The sequence below is a fragment of the Neodiprion fabricii genome, chromosome 1, assembly GCF_021155785.1.
Source record: "Neodiprion fabricii isolate iyNeoFabr1 chromosome 1, iyNeoFabr1.1, whole genome shotgun sequence".
Lineage (NCBI taxonomy): Eukaryota > Metazoa > Arthropoda > Insecta > Hymenoptera > Diprionidae > Neodiprion > Neodiprion fabricii.
This window is the reverse complement of record NC_060239.1, coordinates 17,128,207-17,149,784: the sequence shown is the minus strand read 5'-3', so window position 1 is coordinate 17,149,784 and position 21,578 is coordinate 17,128,207. Positions and strand designations below refer to the sequence as shown.

At 38.7% G+C, this 21,578-nt stretch overlaps 1 protein-coding gene across 1 annotated transcript in view; it reads left to right on the top strand.

The window, feature by feature from the left end:
- LOC124187809 overlaps positions 1–21,578 on the top strand; it is a 340,932-nt gene that overhangs the window by 216,572 nt on the left and 102,782 nt on the right. The window lies entirely within an intron of this gene.

The following is a 21,578-nucleotide window of genomic DNA, read 5'->3' as shown; positions in this document are numbered from 1 at the left end:
CGAGTGGATAAAAAACAATTCTCGGAACCATTAATTTTGGAATGTCGCCATCAGCGATATCCGAGTGGATAAAAAATAATTCTCAGAATTATTAATTTTGGAATGTCGTGTGGTTGATAACGTGGGACAGGAATGTGAGGTAATTGATGTTACACATCAGCAGTCCTACCGTGGGAAAGGAATTTGAAGTGGTTAATGTTACACATTAGCAGTCCTATCGTGGGAAAAGAATTCGAAGTGGTTGATGTTACACATCAACAGTCCTATCTTGGAAAAAGAATGCGGGACGGTAAAAAAGTTCACGCCCCCTTCTGCGCCCTCTACCGTTGGCAGGCGAGCACTATATAAAGACTTTGACCTTTGGTCGGTAAGATTGACGGTAAAACAGCACGATTCTGACCTTCGATCGTTACAACTGTGGGTAAGGTTGCACGTTTTTGACCTCAAGTCGGTTCGGCAGACTGTGACGTCATCGCGGAAAAGGGTTTTGAGTCTGGGAGAATGTCGGTAAGTGTCGGTAACAGGAAACTGCGTGTAGAACCCCCCTTGCTATGATACTTATCTCTGCTACTCGAAATTCTTCTCTCAATTTTTTGGCAATTTATTCTCTCAATTAAATCCGTTTGTTATGGATTGCGCTCTTGCTCAAGTTGATGTTGTCGATTTCAAACCCAAGGCTCATAGCAACAGCAGAAAAAATGTATGATGCATTTCTGTTGCTGGTTTGCGTTTTGTCGAGTGCAGCAGCAACCAATGGAGTCATTATAATAATTTTCTTCAGCTTGGAATAATCAATTTCATCTTCAAAGTCGGATATTGTCCGTTTGAGCCCAAAAGAACAAGATGGTTGTGTAAAACCGCTCAATGTGTCAAGGTCGCTTTGAGCCTGATTTAAATCTATGGAAAGAGAATTTTAGCTTACAATAATTTGCTGTATTAGTGGTGAAAAACGGGGACATTAATAATAATAAAAGTCACCAAGCTAGATAATAAATACTCATAAAACCACTAATACACAGAAACTCGTACTAAATCACAGAAGTGGAGACCACAATCAAACCCATTCAATATAAAATTTTCTGATATACTCATATTCAGTACATTGGCGGTTATTGTTTTCTGCTGACCCTTCTACAATATTTTGCACCTTCAAATCCGGCGCTTCATTTGTTTTTTTTTTGGTATTAAACCACGGTGAGCTTGAGATCGTTGACCGGTGAGAAATTCCAATTTTTCTTTTGACCATATCTGCGTCACATAATGACGCGCGATATCAAATAATTTGTCGAGTTGATTTTTATAAATCAATTTCTCTCCGATGTTGAGCCGACCTGTCTTTACGAGAAGGGTTTTTTTTTAAGTATTCCACTGTATATGCAGCTTTAATAGTTTGTTGATACTGTATTGTATCCTGTTAACTGGAATTTCGGCGTGGTTCCAAAAGCACTTTACTACCTCAACAGCACTTTTTCCGCTCTGACGCAAAGTGAGATAGAGAGAATTGTGTTTGTAAAAAAAAAATTGCAAAACTTGTCAGTTAGTAAGAAGTTTGCGTCCATTGATGTGATCGGTTTCGAAACCAATTAAAAAAATGGGTTTTTTTTTGTCACGTTCGCTGCCATTTCGGTTTATTTTATTCGTCTTCTTTTATGTATTTCTTCTTTTCTTCTATCAAGATCAAAACACGAACTGAAAAATGCTTAGGAGAAAAAAACACACTGATTTTTCAACAGTGGCGTTTGGAGTTGTTGCGCCATCTTGCTGTTGCATTAAATACCTAGCCACCGTACGACAATGCCATCTAGTGAGTTACTGACGCAACTACAGAATTTAACAGAAGGATCAAGAAGACTAGTCTTTATGAGAGGAATAATATTAGAGAACTTATAATGCAACCGTCTCAAATTCGATACATAATCTTGACACTTATTTTTAAATACTGCTGAAGTAACGATATAAATATTCGAAAATATATAATTTGGAAAAATAAATACCTAAAAAAGAAAATCACGAAAGACAGAATTTTTTCGCTCTATAATAACCAAAACATAAAGAAAAAAATATGAGGGATTCTCCGTCAACTCGGCCACTTTTTTTTCGACCATCTCAGATCTGCCCCATAATTGGTTATATCAAAGTACTACTAAAAGGTACCCTATGTGAATGTTTTCAGATTTTTTAATTCATTATTCGAGATATTGCCGTTTTTTTTCAAATTAATATTTCTCGGAAACTTGAAGTAACTGAAAAAAAATGACTCCATATAAAAGTTGTAGTTTTTTGTTAGCTTTCGAGAGAGGTTTTGAAAAAATTTTTATGTTCCGGTAACGCTGATTTTTTACCAAAAAAGGAAGAAATAATTTTTTTTTATTCAAAAAGGACCCTTTTTTTGCTAAAAAAATCACAGTCTTCGAATATGTGTGGCAATATTTCCAAAAAATCGCCCGAGTGGCACGGATCGAGGTTCTAGGGTAAAAAAAATAAAGCCACACAAATTCGGTCGAGGTTCCGTTGAAAAAAAAAATTAATTTCATTTATTTTACCCTAGAACCTCGATCCGTGCAACTCTGGCGATTTTTTGGCGATATTGTCACACATATTGGAAGACTCTGTGATTTTTTCAGCAAAAAAAAGGGTCCTTTTTGAATAAAAAAAAATTTCTTTCTTTTTTGGTAAAAAATCAGCGTTACCGGAACGTAAAATTTTTTTCAAAAATTGTTCTCGAAAGCTAACAATAAACTATGACTTTTATGTGGATTCATTTTTTTTTTATTTACTTCAAGTTTCCGAGATATATTCATTTGAAAAAAAACGACAACTTCTCAAATAATGAATAAAAAATTAAAATGAATCTGAAAAAATTTACATAGAGTACCTTTTAGTAGTACTTTGATATAACCAATTATGGGGCAGATCTGAGATGGTCGAAAAAAAAGTGGCCGAGTTGACGGAGAATCCCTCATATAGAATACCTGAAAAAAATGTTTTTAATTATTTAAGCAAATACATAATCTTATAAAAAATAACATGTTTGATAAAAAAAGTCCCGTGACATTTGCGATAAGTCTGATAATTTTGACAGAAAAATGAAAAATGTCGAAATTTACTCCGAGTTCAACTTTGACCTTGAATAACCTTTGAACGAAGACACTTATCACAAAATGACAAGACCTTTTATGTAGAGCATTAAATTTCCTATGATCATTGTTGTAAGATTTCGGATTGGTGACTCATCAATACAGACAGAACAAACAGGCTGCTTCCCATGTTATTTAAACGGGAAATCGAAATTGCAATTTTGGGACCTCTAAGAATTTTTTTACGATTCTACAAAAATTCATGGTGTATTTGCAGCTCTCAAACTTGAGTTTTAGCCGGTCGGAGAATGAAAGAAAAAAAAGTTTTTTTTAGTCACCCTAGTGTGTATTTTATAGTCTTTACTGAATATTTAGTATAATCGCATAAATTATTACCGTTCATTGGTATTTCGCCGTTTACTTCTACATGATCCCCCTTCTCTATTTCATGCATTAAAGTTTTCATTTGTGGAATACGGACTTCGATTTTAAATTCTCCGTCAGTAATCGATCCAGATCCAAAGTTACTTCCTTCGTTTGTTGTTTGTTTCACAATTACACCAAAATTCGGTTTGACGAATCCTTGCACCCCTGTAAACATTCATTGAATACATACCACTCAATATTGTTTTTGCTGTACTATTTATTTATTCCAAATTATTCAAAATTCTATTTATTTGATGTTTCAATTATACCTTTTTTTCTGTGCAATTATGGAATATTTTTTTGAGTCAATATATGTTTATCAATCATAATTTTTTGCTGCCAAATATGATCGCTTTTTTCATCAAAATTTACATCAATTTTACGTAGTGTAACTATAATAAAACTCACAGATGCAATTGTTTGTCGTTCTTCCAATATTCTTCGATACGATAAGTTCGGGTACAAACGTGGTTTCTGTTATTGAGTGGTATTCAAATGTGTTCAAAATTGTTGACGACTGTATTATTAATTTAGAATTAATGGTACCCCTGCTGAAATTTCCATCCGCTGACGGTTTGGCGTAGGCTCCATTGCTATGCACTGTCTGTAATTTGAATGCACATCACCGAATTAAAACATATTTCAAAGATTAAAATAATAAACATTTTATTTTATCTTTTATTTTTCATGTACGTACTGAATTTGGTTAGACAACAATCTCACACCGATCCATTTCAGATCTCCAGACCACAATTTGAATGCGATCTCCTGCACCATTATTCAAATAAAATTCGAAAAGTTTGATATTTTTTGCGCCTACCAATCTTGATGCTTCAATGGCATTACGTAACCAATGATTTCTCTGTGAACCAAAATAAATTGCAACTAAAATCGTTCTAAAAGTTAATATTACGAATATTTTGATTGATCATTCAGCGAACTCCACATTGATCGAGCCAGTGCCGGAAAGAGTTAATAACTGAGGCGGTGTCTGTCGTTAGTTTTTTTTCATTCGTAAGGACCTGTTGAAAGCGAACAAATTTTAGTTTTGATTGTCTCGAAGAAGCCAGTTTTTTCGTCATACCGTGGGCACTGTCCCAATTGTTTACATTCGCCGAAACTTTATACCATATTGGTCAATATGGGTATAATTCTCTAAATGATCAGCTGAGCTATTCGATAAGTCGGACACCGTTGGTTTTTTGAAGTTTCTGTCAAAGACTTTTCGTCTTACAATTCGACAATGAATTATTCATAACGCTTGCCTCGAGGGTTCTGAACTACCCTGTGTAAGTGTATATAATTTTAATTACTCACACAGTACAATCGTATGCTTTGAATGCGTGTAAGTATTCGTTCGGGGTCTACTTTATCTCTTCAATATCGCAGTCCAATACGTTTGTGTTTTCTTGATTTTCTATGGTTCCTGAGTCATCATCCAACCATGAATCAGAGTCCGCAGAGGCTAATAAAGAAAAGATAAAACGAATATCGAAATAGAATATAATGATATAACTCGGTAATCTCCCTTGTCCAAGTCGTCTGTCAGTTCTGGTAGTCGCCCAGGATCAGCGTTACATGATTTTAATTGTCCAATAAGTCATTGGGACCGTATTTCCCGTCGACCAAGATGAGTGCTCCGTAATTTCTTCGGTCCAGGTCGACAGATAGGTTCTCAACGACAACAAATACCGTCTTGACGACCTGGAGCGTGAAAATTACGAAGCGTAGTTTTGGACGTCAGGAAACACCGATTTGGCGACCTGAACGACAAAAATTACGAAGCACTGGTTCTGATCGATGGAAGACATCAATATAGAGTTATAGATCTCAAGAATTTTTTAAAAAAGGATTTTATCCTTAAAATATAACGCGAAATTTGATCCGGAATTATTATCTATGGATTCAGAATTGTCCTGTACAGTGGTGTTGACTCTCGCATACCGAGAGTTCTCATTAAATAGTAAAGAATAAGTGATAACTATATTATGTGTACTTACTGCTGCATCCAGGATTTTAGGAATACGTAGTCACTTTCCCACTGAGTCTTGGAATTTTTGGAACGGTATCGGTCATTTTGAATCAAAGTTTATGCATAGTTTCTTTAGAATATAATTTTGTTTCGCGTTCGTGCTTGATGCAATTTTTTATTGTGTGGAAATTTTCAACTGTTAATAACAGGTCTTCTTTCTTGTTGCAGATGAATGAATATCTGAATAAAATATAACGATATTCAAACGCTCTGTACCGGATATCATTTTTATTGCGATATGATTGTTATTTTCGTATTTTGACGTGACAACGTCTTAAATTAGGTTGCGGCTGGGAGTCACTTATGAAAAAGTGTAACGCCCGGTAACGTTACGATGAGTCACCGAACGAGAGAGAGGCCCGCCGAATGCCTTGCGTCTCTCTCCCACTCAACTATGATCGGTCTGCCGCGCGCGCAGCACTAGAGAATTAGGCGCATTGAATCGGCGCATGCTTGTGTCTCTGTCTTTGTCTTTCTCGAACGTTCTTGGCGTTGGAAAAACAAGAAAGCGTCATAATACAAGTTCACACGTGTGGTTAAAGTATCGTCAGCTGTGTCTGTAGTGAAAATGTGGAGTGCTTAGATTCGTCATTTACAACAACTACAACAATAAAGGTAAATAATTGTACACTGATATTTCATTATCGTAAACTATGATTGATTGATTAATTGTTAGATTGACACAAAAGTTGAGAAACTGAGTTTATAGGTTATGTCATATTATTTTAACAAAAACGTAAAGCCTGACAACTCGTTTCTTAATTTCATGAAAAATACGTATAATCTTGATTGCGTATCAAACGTTTCTAAGTCAACTACGTTAAAAGGAACAACTATCGACTTGACTTTCGCAAGACACATTACAGCAGAAACACTTCCTTTCATTTCATATTTCTCCTATCATCGTCCTATCCTCAACAAAATCACTCAAATAGGAATTAGTTAAGTTTAAGTTTACATGTACAATGTTTTAGTAAACAAAATATATTTCTATAGTTAAAATTTGTGCAATTCTTATTTTCATTCAATTCCTTGTTCCTATTGTGCAATTTAATTATATTCATATCAATAAATATTCTACCGAGAAAAAGACGTTGTCACGTAAAATCTTCGCCCGTAAAACCGACTTTACAGGCAACCATTTTTTTTGTTTAAAATATAATTCTTATTCATAAAGTTCTTGATATACATAATTTTTCACAAATGTACTGTCACGTTGATTGCGTAAATAAATTTTCAATGAATCCCAAGAATGAGAAACACCAGAACAAGCAACATACTACAATTTTCCATGATTAAATACATCTTTTCGTAGATCAAGTCCTATTATAAAAAAAGTTTATCCTTGCGATTTATTAATTGTCACGGCAAAAGCTAATTTTATTGGGAATTGTCTTCTTTTCAGTATGAATGGATAATTGTTTTCACGATATGACGTGACGCGATTTAAGAACACAATTTCTCCGGCATGATCACCCGTGAGAATTTCACATCGAAGTAGATTATTTGTTAAATTCAAAAGCATTAATATAGTACCGTTATAAAGTCCTTCGTAAATACTAATATTTCTAATTAACATGATGACAGTATTTTGTCTCAATCGTAATTTATGTGGAAGGAGCAAGGGTAGATTTAAAGTATTTAGGTATTCTGGTAGAAAAGTCTCGCTAAAATTTTTAGTGCCTTCAAAGTTTTAGATGGTATCTACACTAGTATAGACTTTTTCACTTTCGATATCTAGAAGTTTCACAACCCTCTCATTAATTTCATCTACATCAATATTTCTTGCAGATCATTTTACACATTTCGCGGCTTCCTGGTATTGTTTTTGACTTATTAGATTGCCAAAAGTGTTCTGTACTACATCAGCGTCATTATTTGCCAAAGAACTATATGGAATAGCGATGCTGTCATTGATTTCATTTAAAGGTACGTCACCAAGGTCGATCGAAAATTTAGAAAACTCAATTTCCTGCGATTCAGTACGCATGTTCTGTGTTAGAGAATACTTATAAAAATGTCGCTATACCACACTAAAATTAATTGATCAGTTAATTGTTTCACTTCGAGTACGATGCATTTTAATCGATAAGAGTTGTCTAAAATCACCGCCCAGAATAACAATTTTTCCACCAAATGGCGAATTATTACTTATAATGTCGTCACGCAGAGTTCTATCCATCACTTCAAGAGCATATCGTGGTGCCATGGGGACTTCGTCTCAAATGAAAACATTGCTTTCTTTCAAATGCTTCGCTTCTTTCAATTGTAATTTAATATTCGATGAAGAATCCGAAAACAACGGGACTGGCAATCCGAAGATTTTATGAACTGTGCGACCTTTAGGAAGTAATACAGCGGAAATTCCGGTAGATGCTATTGTAGATACATTAATATTTTTACCTTTCAAAATATACCACAAAGTTACCTAAAGGAAAGTTCTTCCAGATCCTCCGGGTCCACCGTTATAATAATATTTTATTACGTTGTATTATTGTCCATCGTGTGAAGAACAATGGCAACAATTTCTTTTTACTTTTCATTCAGTTTTGCGTAATACGTTTGTCCTGTGTTAATTATCTGCCGAAGCGATATATTATCGTCAATGCTATTCATTTCTATTAATTGTATCATGTTAGATAAATCTGAAATACTTAAACCTTCAATACCAAGTATTGAATTTATTTGTTCATACGATTTTTTTTGGCCTTCGTTTGTACCTATTTGTGGTATAGAATCGTCTGACATTGAAATTTTGAATTCGTCCCAAAGTTATTCGGGATAAAGGGGGTGACAATGTATCAAAAATACGAACGAATAATCTTCTTAATTGTCGGGGCGTCATCCAAACTTCTGCTTCATGCATCACCCGACTTCATTTGTCGTCGTCTTCGATGAGACCTAGTTACAAACATGCCGTTGAAAATATTTGTTAAACTTCTCCGTTTATTGTTCTCAAGCGTTCAAAACTTGTCGCCCCCTTCATTGTTAATAATAGTAATCGCAAATGGAACAATGCCACTTGAGTCGGACTGACGACGTACATGCGTCCAATGCAATTGAAATGAGAGTTCCGTGTTTACCAAGAATACACCATTTTACCGTTTATATCTTTTTGTTTTTTAAATGTGAAATACGACGATACGTCGACGTACAAGCATTTTCTGGCTTGGACTCACGGGAATTCAAGTCAAAGTAGGCTGTTAGCATGGTTTCTTAGTCCTATACAGAGGTTATTTCATTTTTATTTTCTTCGTTACTTGCTATCAAAGTTCCTCAAAATTTTACATGATGTATGCCAATATGCCCTCACGGGTCCAACATATCGAGCATCGATATAATCGCTTATTTCGTCATGACCTTTATGACTGTATTTATATAGATATTTTACAGACTTGATGCTTAAAACAACTTCCACATTAATATGACAATTGACTGGTCGCAAAAGCATTGAGCAATATAGTAGTGTGACGATTGTTGACTTCATATCCACCTGGACGTTCGAAAAATGTATCACCAACATCGCGACGACGATATGATGGCTATCCATTTTCATCTATTGTTGTTTCCTTACATACTGGTTTGGGATAGTGTTTCGAACACTTACCATCTACCAAACACCAATTACCACATGGTCCATGTATCCTGTGTTTCATAACCATGTGATGCAAAGAAGATATTCAGCATGATCAAAAGTTTCAGCAGAAACCTCAGGGGTCGTTATTTTGTAATTTTGTTGTAAGGTGATCAAGATATGCATGCGTGGTAAACCCCGTTTTTGAAATTCTACAACATACACATATGCCGCTATTTCTCCAAAAAATTTTTGTTTGACTATTAAATCAATCAGATAATTCTTCTTTATATTGAAAACGCGCGCAAAAAGATCCGGTCTATCGGCCGCTTGTTGACCATACAGAAGATTTTCTTCAATTTCTTTCCATTTGGGTTTGCATGTTATTGTTACAAAAAGATCTGGTTTACCATATTTCCATACAACAGCCATAGAATCTTGATAATTTTGTAACATATTGCGAGGAGAACCAATAAATGTCGAAGGACGAATGATCATTTTTCCGACATGACCATTTGCAAGATTCGCCGTAGTTTGCAAGTAATTTACAAGCCCATTGTAAGATTTTGCCCGTAATTCTTTTTGATGCGTCTTGCAACACTCTATTCTATCTCTTTCAACCTTGAAATAATTATCTATTATCTATTGTTGGAATAATCGACGACCCATGATAAACGGGTTAAAATATTTCACGTATGCGGCTCTAGATATTCGTCGATTGCTGTTCAAACGCATTAAATTGCGATGCCATCCTTGTGAATCATGTAGATAAATTGAAGGATAAATCCACGGCTCCATGTTTGGATCCATAGTGCTGACTGTTTACAGATTCTTAGTATGTTTATTACGTACACTTACGTAAGATTCTGGAATTTCACCTTTAGCCATGGTACAAAAAACGGTAGCCACTTTATTCGTTCTTTGAAAATTATATTGACGTTGATCTACTCCTGGCCTCAAAGTAAACATCATTTGAAGCTCAGGGGTAGGCACATTATTTCTTATCATTAAGTGTTGTTTAATTACTATTTCTTCTCCCATCATGCTACACAATTACGCAAATATATTGTAACGTACTTTGACGTTACGTTAATGAAATATGGATTCGCGAGTTTACTTATTATCAAATCAAAAGAAATCAAGAGCGTGAATAAAATATCGTGAAAAATGCTTTTAATGCAAGATATGTGTTTCTCGTTTAAAGTCTGAAACAAGACTGTTTTTACAATAATGTTGGTTGGCGCAGCAACCTTATTCTTTTTAAAGACATAAGAGGTTTATAAACGTCTTTTATCTATGCTGACTACTAGATCATTAAAGAGGGGGCAAAACGGGTTATTTCACCCTTTGTAACACTACTCCCCCCCGAGGAAAAGAGTCGTCCCGACTCGGGAAAGGTAAAACAATTATAAAGGTGATCTAGTAGCTAGTGCTCAAAGGTGAGTTGGAGCTGTGGCTCTAAAAATTTAAGAACTCCCTTTTTCACTATCTGGCATTTGCCCACAGTCTCAAGGTAAACCACAGAAAACCTTGAGCAGATAGTTGAGCGTTAAATAATCTCAAAAATTTATGTGCTATGTTTTATAAAGGTTAGTGTTATTGAGTGTTATGTGGCTTCATGAATTCAAAGTTATCAGCAATGGCCCAGATTGATGTCGGAAAGAAATTCAATCTTCTTCATGAAGGATCCCTCCGAAACAGGTTCGGATGAAAACATCGAAGCGGGAACCGTCAATTCCAGGACCAAATAAGATAAAAACAGACTTCTCTTCATAGGAAATAAGGAAATAGTGGGGTGACTGATCCTAATCTTCTTTAGAAATAGTTCACCCTAGAGTTTTGGAAGGACAAATGTGAGTGGTGGTATAACAATTCAAATTCACTAAGTGAATTTGGGAAAATACTTGAATAAAATAAATTAAATATGTATTCAAAAGAAAAGAAACGATCTTATCTGAATTATTTCTGCGTCCTTCTTCAAAATAAGACCACCAGTCATCTTCAGGAATCGGGGAAAGATTGGATGGGAAAAGGCTGTGTCAAGTAACCTGAAAAAGTACTCACAAAAACTGACACTTAAGGTTAATAAAATGTGAAAATCAAGCAATCGCTCATCGACCTCGAAAAATAATCGTGGCTCTTTTCACAATAATAAACCAAAGCCTATCCGACACAAAACTCGATTCCAGAGAAGAAGTTTCTAGAAAGAAACAATCGAAGAAAACAAATTTCAAATTGATTAGCAACTCAGAAATAACAAATCATTATAAGAAAAGTAGTCATTGAAGACAGTTCTTTTCCGACTCTAAAAATGGATAAAAAAGAGCGCACCTACATAAATGCGGCAATGTTGGCCAAAGTATTCCTTCACGAGAATGCAGGAGAACTCAGCGAAATGGAAACTTTAAATTATTTTAACTCTCTGTGGAGAGAAATGTCCTGCGGTCAACTAAACGCAGTTTCTGAAAAAGGGAAAAGCGGTTACCTATGTCAAAGCTGCTTTGACTCACAGTGAGTACATCATATCGAGTAACACAAATAAATTATAAAAAAATAATTTTTGTTTCAATCATTTCTTTAGCTCTAAACCCGAATTTCTTCAACACGAAGTCTCCCTTCATTTAACCTTCTTTAAAGAAAAAGCGCTATGTCGTTTATGCAAACAAAGTCTTTACGACATAGTGAAAAAGGCGGAAGGATGCGAGGGATGTGACGATGTAAAAGAAGAATTGAAGAAAATTTTAAATATTGCTCGTTATTTCCCTTTAATGTAATTTAATTTCAAAAATTAAGTTTTAGTTAATATAGTTTTTTGTTGACCAAATTTTTTTTTTTTTTTTTTTTTTTTTTTTTTTAAGAAAAAAATTCTTTCAGTATTAAATTCAAAGGTTTAACTTTGTCCGTGTGTCATTGCAAGACAGAAACTAGAATAAACTTGATCGGCTGCAGATTCTGCATTGATAACCAAAACAGGAGCCGATAAAGAAGAAAAGGTTTGTTTTACTAGCCAATCTTCATGAACCTCATGAATAGTTCTGAGTAGCTCTAAAGAAATACTCGATTCTTCCTCACGAGAACGGGAACTAACTCGAGCAAAAGAAGTTTCTGGGGAAACTCGCAAATGAACAATCAAATCTACTCTGAGCTCAGACGAGCGAATGAGAAGATCAAAATTTTTTGTCAATAAATGAGATTCGAAGTCGCGAAAATTACCTAACCTTCGACGAGCTTCTACAAAACAATTGCTACTGAATATCGATTTTTCCATCACCTTTACAGGCAATGAAGTCGTCTGCAGATGTCTATCTAACATAACCATTTGAGCGAAATGCTGAAAATAATAGCAATAACGATCTGGGTTCTGATACATCAAATCTAAAAGATTAATTCCAGCTACATTTCGATATTCTTCAAGAGGTTCTAAAAGTGTACAGACCTGGCGATCTGCTAAAAACCTCTTGGTGAAAGTTGTTTTTCCGCATCCGATATTTCCTTCAATAATAATCGTAAGCGGTCGAGTTTTACTTAAACGAATTCCAAAAGGTAAATTCTTCTCCCAATCGATGACCGACTGTGAAGAAGGTCAAGTCGATCACAGTCGTCAAGGGTGTTCGTTTGAAGATCTAACCTTGAAGGATGTTCCTGGTCTTGGAGAGACTGTTCCAGGTTGATCTTCTTCAAATGGAGCAAGTCGATCCAAGTGAACCACTTTCTGACGCGAATGAGGAGATCTTCGGATTCTATAAACAACATCATTTATCCGGTTAACCACTAAGTAAGGGCCTTCCCAATTTCTTTGTAGCTTTGGACATCGTCCTTTCTGTCTTTGAGGTTGAAAAAGCCAAACAGAATCTCCAGGATTAAATTTTAAATCTCTGGCTCGAATATCATAACGAGTTTTCAATTTATCTGAAGCCATAGAAATTCTATTCCTAGCAAAGTAATGAATTTCTTCTAAACGTTGTTGTAATAAAAAAGCACAATCTGTTTGATGTTGTCTTTGCACAGGAACAGGGTCTTTCTCTAAATCTGACGGAAGTCGAAGATTTCTTCCAGTAAGCATGAGGGCCGGCGTCTGCTTCGTCGTCTCATAAATCGCAGATCTGTAAGATAAGAGGAAGAAATGGAACAAGGAGTCCCAGTCTCTATGATTCTGTTCTACGAAGGACGACAAATATTGTAGCAAAGTCCGATTCAGACGCTCTATCATGCCGTCAGATTGCGGATGCAAAGGAGTTGTACGAGTTTTCCTAACCCCTAAAATTTGAGTAACCTCTTTCATTAAGGTTGACTCAAAATTTCGGCCTTGATCAGTATGAAGTTCTAGAGGAACTCCGTGTCTACAAATAAATTCTTTAACGAATGCCTGTGCTACAGTAGAGGCTTCTTGATCAGCGAGAGGAACCACTTCAGGCCACTTAGTAAAATAATCAGCAATAACCAAAGCATATTTATTTCCAGAATGGGTTATCGGGAGAGGTCCAAGAATATCCATTGCTATCCTTTCAAATGGAGCTCCCACGTTGTAAATTTGAAGAGAGCTTTGTCCCTTCGCTCGAGGTCCTTTCTTTGCCGTGCAGATTCGACATCTACGACACCAATCTTCAACGTCCATCCGGCAACGGGGCCAAAAATAGAAGTTGCGAATTCTGCCCAGAGTTTTATTTGAAGCGAAATGTTCACCTGCAGGAGAATCATGATAAAGAGCAAGAATCTCCGGAACTCGTGACCTGAGAACCAAAAGTTGCCACCTAATTTCTTTCAAGTCTACAGATTCCCATTTTCGGTATGAAATTCCATCAATTAAAAGAATAGAGTCCCATTGAGCCCAATAAATTTTCAAATCTGGCTCGGCTAAGGATATATCCTGCCAGTCCGGGCGAGTTTCTGCTTCTTTCCAAGATTTCACTTGATTCAAAGTGTCGTCCTCTTGTTGCGATTTTTTCCATTCCTCCTGGTTATTTTCGAAAGAAATCTTCCGTATTGTAAGAGAGGGGTCACGATTTTTCTCTAATCGTGCACATTGTTTACACTCTGGCATTTCCTCGCAGGGTCTTCGAGAGAGAGCATCGGCGTTTCCATGATGAATTCCTGCTCGATGACGAATATCAAAATCGTACTGACCGAGCCTTTCTAACCATCTAGCTACCTGACCTTCGGGAGATTTGAACGAAAGTAGCCACCTGAGAGAAGCATGATCTGTACGTATCAAAAATCTCCTACCGTACAGATAATGGTGAAAATGTACTACGGTCTTAACAACAGCTAAAAGTTCTCTACGAGTGACACAATAATTCCTCTCAGTTTTACTTAAAACTCCGCTGAAATAACTTATCACTCTCTCCTGACCTCCCTGAATTTGTGACAGAACCCCACCTATTCCTGAAAGAGAGGCATCTGTATCTAAAATAAAAGGAAGTTCGACCTCTGGATAAGCTAAAATCGGCGAAGAAATAGGATTTTTTTTTAATTTCCTGAAAGCTTCTTCGCATTCCGGGGTCCAGTCGAAAGGAATCTTGATTCTGGTCAAGTGATGGAGAGGTTTAGCTATACTAGCGAAACCTTTTACAAGTCTTCTGTAATACGTACAAAGACCTGAAACGCTTTGAATTTGTTTTTTATTCTTAGGTGTCGGCCAAGAAGAAACCTTCTCGACTTTGGATGGGTCGGTCTTCACACCTTGTGCTGAGACGATATGTCCGAGGAAGCCTACTTCTTTCTGGAACAGGTGGCATTTTTTCGGGCTCATTTTTAGGCCTGCTTGCTTCAGCCTAGCGAAAACTTGTCTGAGATTTTGAACTTCTTCTTCAAAGTTCTTGCCAAAAACGATTATATCGTCTAAATAGACGAGGCATATTTTGCCAGTGAGCCCATGGAGAACAGCCTCCATCATTCGTTCAAAGGTAGCCGGGGCATTACTTAAACCAAACGGCATAACCTTGAACTGCCATAATCCTCCTATACCCGTAACAAAAGCTGTTTTTTCATTATCTAGAGGATCCATTTCGACCTGCCAGTATCCGCTCTGAAGATCTATGATGCTGAACCAAGTTGCACCAGCTAACAGGTCGAGTGTCTCGTCGATTCTGGGTAGAGGGTAAGAATCTTTCTTCGTTATATCGTTCAGCTTCGTGTGATCGATACAAAATCGTTTGGATCCGTCCGTTTTGTTAACAAGGACGATTGGTGAGGCCCAGGGACTAGACGATGGTTCAATCACATCGTTCATTAGCATGTCCTCAACAAGCTTTTTCACCTCTTCTCAGGCGTTGAGAGCGAGTCTTCGAGGAGCTTGTTTTATTGGTGAATTCTCTCCGACGTCGATCTTGTGCTTGACAGAAGTACATCGGCCCTTATCATCATTATCTATGGCGAAAGAATCTATAAATTCTAGCAAAAGAGATTTAAACGATTCTACCTGAGCTGGATTCAAGGAAATCGAAGATTTCTCAACAAGGCTCTGTATTTTCCTTGTGAAGGAAAATGTTGTTGAAAATCATCCTCTGAAAGTTCTACTCCCCGAAATCTAGGAGGAGTCCAATAAATTCCATTCCTATTCGTACAAAGAGCTATTTCGCGATTGTTTGAAGCTAGTGAATTTATCTTGGTCGAGATAAAACAGTTATGAGCTGTAAGAAAGTCTATTTCCAAAATACCTTCATCCTCTGTATCTGCTATAAAAACCTTATGTGGAGAGTCGATACACCCAAAAAGGTTAATTTGGACAGTAACCTGTCTCAAAACCGGGGTCGTCTCTCCAGTGGCTGTTCGCAGGGATGAAGAGGGAACAATCTGGTCATCGGATTTAAAGAGATCCGATCGAACTACGGTTACTTCCGCACCAGTGTCTATTACCCAAAGACAATCGACGCCATTTACAGTACCGCGCGCGTAAAGACCAGACTGTCGTAGACTTCTAATTAAAAACTGTTCTCTAAGAGGGTTTTCACTCCTAACAATCTGCGATGATTTTCGCCCCGACAAATCATCCGAAATTAGTTTTTTGAACGAGTTTCTGTTGAAGAGCTCGACTGAGGATTTGCTTCCTCTATTTCTATATCTTTCTTACGCCAGTTATAAGAGTTCGGTTTTGAACTCTGCATCGGTTCTCCATTAATTTTTTTAATCAGAAAACAATGGTTGGCGTCATGTCCAATTTTTTTACAAAATACACAAGTCAAGTCGGTTTGATTTGTCATGACCGCTTTCTTAATTCCACGCTTGTTTTTCTGGTCTTGAAAAGAACCACCATTTCTTTGTTTGAAATTATCATTGTTATTTTTATTCCTGTAATTTTGAGGCTTTGACTCCTCCGATTGCTCAAAACCTCGTCTTTCTGAGGTGTTTTTGGACACCTCAACCCGACGAAGCTTGTTCAACCCAAAATATTGTTTTCGCATTGCCTTCACCTCAAGGGCTTCGGCCGTTGCCCCTCGCAGAGAAGTGAGACCCGATGTCCCAACGACCATTTTGATTTCTGGATCACTAATTGCGTTTCAGAAAGCTTGGGTCGCTAATAAGTTACGAGACGGCTCGTGGTCTTGCAAAGCTACACGAGAAAGCCGTTCAATATCCTGGCTAAGTATCGCGAGGTCTTCGTCTCGTCCTTGTCCTCTGGTCTGCAATTGAGCTGTATATAATTTTGTCAGATGGTTATTTCCGTATCTTTATTCAAGGGCGGAGCTAAATTTTTCATAATCGGAAATTTCTTCCTCAGACAATGCCGTTAAAACATTCAAAGCCGGCGTCCGAAGACAAGAGGCGAGACTGTGGGCCCTCATGGCGGAGTCCCACTGATTATGCTTTGCAATTGTGCTAAATTGACGCTTATACTCTGCCCATGGAATCTTTCCATCAAAAATTGGCGGTTTTAAAGGATAAAAGGGTTTCTCGGTAATCTGAGAAGCAACCCCAGGAAATCTTGAATTATTCAATTGACTTAAATGAGAATATCGAGGCTGAACCTGAGACAGAGGCTCGGAAAAGCCAACCTCATTATTTACTTTTGTTCTACAAATTGAGGATTCGTCTACCCCCCTAATAAAAGGCACAGACCTTGAGTCTCGAACATCCTGGGATCGTCCTGGATGTTGGACCTCCTGAACAGCGGGTAAGGGAACAGGAGAAGAAACCGGAGAGGGAAGCGGAGTAACGACTCTGCAACCTCGAGGGGTGACAGCCGGTTCTCCTGAGCCGTTCACCTGATGGACAGCCTGAAGAGCTGCCACAGTCGTCCGGAACAGTTCATGAAGACTGGTTTCGGATCGTTCTTGAGCTTCTCTATCAAGCCTCCGCTACTCCAACTGAGAGGCAAGTTCCCTTTCTCGTTGTTCTTGTTTTCTTTTTCGTTGCTCTTGTTGATCAAGCAGCAGCTGGAGAAGTTGCTGTTGATGACGTTCAGCGGCTTCTTGTTGTTGGGACATGATCTTCAGCAGATCAATCTGAGAGACCGTCGAACGAATTGGAAGAGGGTCCACTGAAGGTGATGAGATTGTCTCGGGAACCCGCGGATTTTCCGTAATGAAAGGTTCTTCTCCGCCACTTTCTCTTCGACGAGAGCGTGTCATACGACTATTGCTCATAGTTAAAGTTCGCGCACTGAATTGACTCGATTAAAAAGAAACTCAAGAATCCATCTGTGCGAACCGCGAAGAGTAAATTGCCCCCACATTTCATTTTTCAAAGTTCGATTGAAGCGCTCGCATATCGAGGCCTTCAAATTATTGAATGTAGAATACATGTTGATATTGTACTGTCTCATGAGAGCTTTGAGTTCTCTATTATAAAATTCTTTGCCCTGATTAACATGTAGATGTTTGGGTACGCGATCTTGTACCAGTATGGATTTCATGGCGGAAGACACATATTTTTCACTCTTGAACTTCATCGGCACCGCCCACGCGTACTTGGAAAATATATCGATGATTGTGAGCAGGTATTTGTATCCCTCGTCATGCGAGCTAGATGCAATCATATCAACTAGATCAGCTTACCAGGTCTCATCCAGTCCACGCACATCTACGAATCGGCGCAGATAATTGCATCGAGTCTGTCTGTGAAGTTCAGCAGCTATTGCAGTCTTCATTGTTCCCAACTCTTCACTTTTCAATTTTTCGAATTGGCACTCAACCACTCTGGTTCCTCAATCAATACTAATTCCCTGCTGGCTTGTTCCAGCGTCGGTGTTGCTTGATCCCCAATATGTTTGATGCGACTCAACGCGTTTTCTACGATTTTGTTATTCATGCGCAGCTGTTTCAACTCCTAGTTGTGATTATGCGCGAAACTCTTCAAATTTGATTAAAAAGTATCCACAATATCCACAGCCATAGACCGCAAGGCGGTATTGCGAACTTTTAAGGAAACAGCATTGGCGGGGTTCTGCGGATCAGCTATGTTACACAATCGTTTAGCATCCAGATCGTACTGATTGTCAGGGGTGATTTTGAATTCAACACCAGGTGTCACACGAACGAATTTTTTACCATCACGCCCCGAATAATGTCCGAATATGTCCATACTCATCTTTGGGCAGTCACTGAACGAATGATGATTTTATGCTGATTTGCAGCTAATAAACGATTCCGGCTTTCAGCAACTCTTCAATAATGGCCACTATTTCGTTGGAATGGTTGGTATTACCTGCAGCCTGTGATGCCATAAGCAGTCGGAGCCGATCCACAATTTCATTTGGATTATTCCAGTATACGTAATCGACCTCTTGCCCACCCGTTCTTGCAATCTCATAGTTGGGTAAACCTTTGCCAGATTTTCGTGGTGAGCCGACAAATTGCGGGATTAAACTTTTATACTTCGCACTTTTCGCATCAACACGAATGCTTTTAACGGCCTCGTAATGTTTTCGGTGTGCATTTGTCATGGTTTCAATTTTTATGGAATTATTTTTGTCCGTATCGTTCACAAGGGTGGGATCAGGTGATTTTTCAAACAATAATTCGAGTAATCCCGGCGTACTCTTATAGGTTTTATCCCCCACATATATCTGATCCTCAGCGGAATGGATTTGCGAATCGCCGATCATCATGCGTTCTGCCAACTTTCGAACGCCATACGTGTTGTCTAGATCATTTTGTTTCTTTGTACCAAACATCTTTAAATACTGCACCACAGACTTAACGATATTCTTCATTGGCGTGCTTGTAGTGGGAATATTATCCCCTGTAAATGTTTTGTCTGCCGCATCCATGAAATCCACGTTATCCATATCACTATCATCATCATCATCATCATTATCATCGTCGTTCTCATCAAGTTTTTCTTCGTTGATAGTATTATCCGGTCGTTCTGTTTTGATTTCTTGCTTAATCTGCCGCTTCGAAGTATCGACCAATTCTTGCAGCGGTGTTACTAGAGGCTTGGACATTTTCCGCATAGCCTGCTCCGTAGTGTCTCTGTCTAATTCAATCATTTTATGCTTCCGGCGCACCGCATCGCCTGCTTTCAATATTTCATTCAACACATTGCTATGTTTACGGATGTTGGCACTCTCCATGTTGGCGTCTTGATTGTTGCAATGGAACTGTGTGAATTTATAACTAATTTATGCTTATAAAGTATGACGTGGATTTTTTTTGCTCCTCGGTCACTCGGAGAAAATGACCCAGAACTTACTGCGTACACAATAAATCGGCGTCCACGATGTACCCTGGACCTGAAACAATATCGCGAAATTTGTTGGGCGCCTGGTGTGATCAACACGCCTCGAAATCGGTAATACGATATACCGCGACTGTATACTCGGTAGCTCAGTACCGCGGAGAGGGAAGGGGTAATTTTTGGGTAGAGAGAGATACGTCACACGTACGCCAACACGTTATTTCACAAAGCAATAATGAAATTAGACAATATATTTCCAGATAGCGATAATACAAAAAAAAAATAAAAATAATAATAATACTGCGAAAGTCGTTCTTCGCGATTCCAAATTCAAACGCTTAGCTTTCATCAAAAAAAAAAGGAAAGAACCAACAAAATAATAATAAAAAAAAATGAATAGATGTAGAAGACCTCTACGGCCTGCGTGCGCTAGTCGCTGTCTTAATCATAACCGCTAATTTACAAAAAAAAAACCAAAAACAAAATAGGACCCGACGCGCTGCCCGCGATCGTCCTCTACAGAATGGCGCTAATTGCCAACTTAATAATAAACTCCTCGACGGAAACGGAACCAACTTCTCGGCCGACGCTGTCCGCGATCGGTAATAAATCAAGCGAAAGAAATAAAATTGCTTATGACTACGGGCGCTGACCGCCACTTTAATACTAACTGATAATACCAAAGTCCAAACGGAAGAGAGGCTCGTCGCGTCACCCGCGACTATCCTCTACAAAAGAATACTCTTACTAACACGCACCCGAGCTCAACTTTCTCCGCGACGTCGGAACGCGGTTCGCGAGTTCGAACGCTCCCCTTTCGACGGCTGGCGACCTGCACCAGAAATGAGATTGTATCGTACTCATTTGACGTGACCCCGTGCAACGGAATTTGGTTGCACTCAAATTACAGTAGTCTTGCCGCGACTCAAACCCGGGACTCTATTTGACTTTTTCGCTCGCTCAACTGTGGCTCTACGTTAGCACGCGCAACTCAGGCTACGGTCACCAAGCAGATTTATCGGCTCAAGAATTTTGAATACTTTTGTTAACGCAAATCCTCAATGGCTATCCGTTCCTCGTCAAGCCTTTATTTATTATCCCTGGAAATTCTCTCGCAAGAATATTAGCAGCGCTTACCGCTCCACATCCAGGCTACAAATGACCCAACTCTTTCGTGCTTCCCACTCGCCATTATCCCTCGCAACGATTACTTCTGTTTGAACAAAAAAAAAAACTCGAACACGGAACTCTCTCGCAACACACGTTCGACTTGATTTTCCGCCAGAACTCGAGTGATCTCCGATGGCCGATCGGCCGCAACGCCGATCTCGTCACGCTAATCCTTCGTGACGTCATCACCCTAAGAACGCGCAACAATCGATCAGTCATCGATTTTGGGGATTGCGAAACTTGACGCGCACCAGTCGTCGCTACGCGGCGCAGAACTTACGGCCAGATCGCGATGTCGTCTTCCGCGCAGCTCTACGGGGTCCTGGGGTTGGGTGGGGTGGTGCTCCCTCGTCGCTCGCTGGTCTCTCACGGTTGCCTCGGTTGGCCGTAGGCGGGGTGAGCGGGGAGGCTGCGGCGCGCCGGCCGCCAGCGGGAATCGCGTCCGCCTTGGATTCCCGCGCTGCAGGGATGTGCGTTGTCTCCCCCTCCGCAGCCTCGGTGTCCTTCCCGCGAGATCTCCGCGGTTTTGCCTTGCCTCGAAATATCTTCGGCGTCGGAGCTGGTCGCTGGCTGGTAGCCGGTGTACTCGAAAAAAAAAAAAAATAAAAACAAAAGCCTGCAATATCTTGTTCGTAATTCGCTATTTCGTTCCTGTCGAAGCCCGGGTGCATGACTCCAGTTC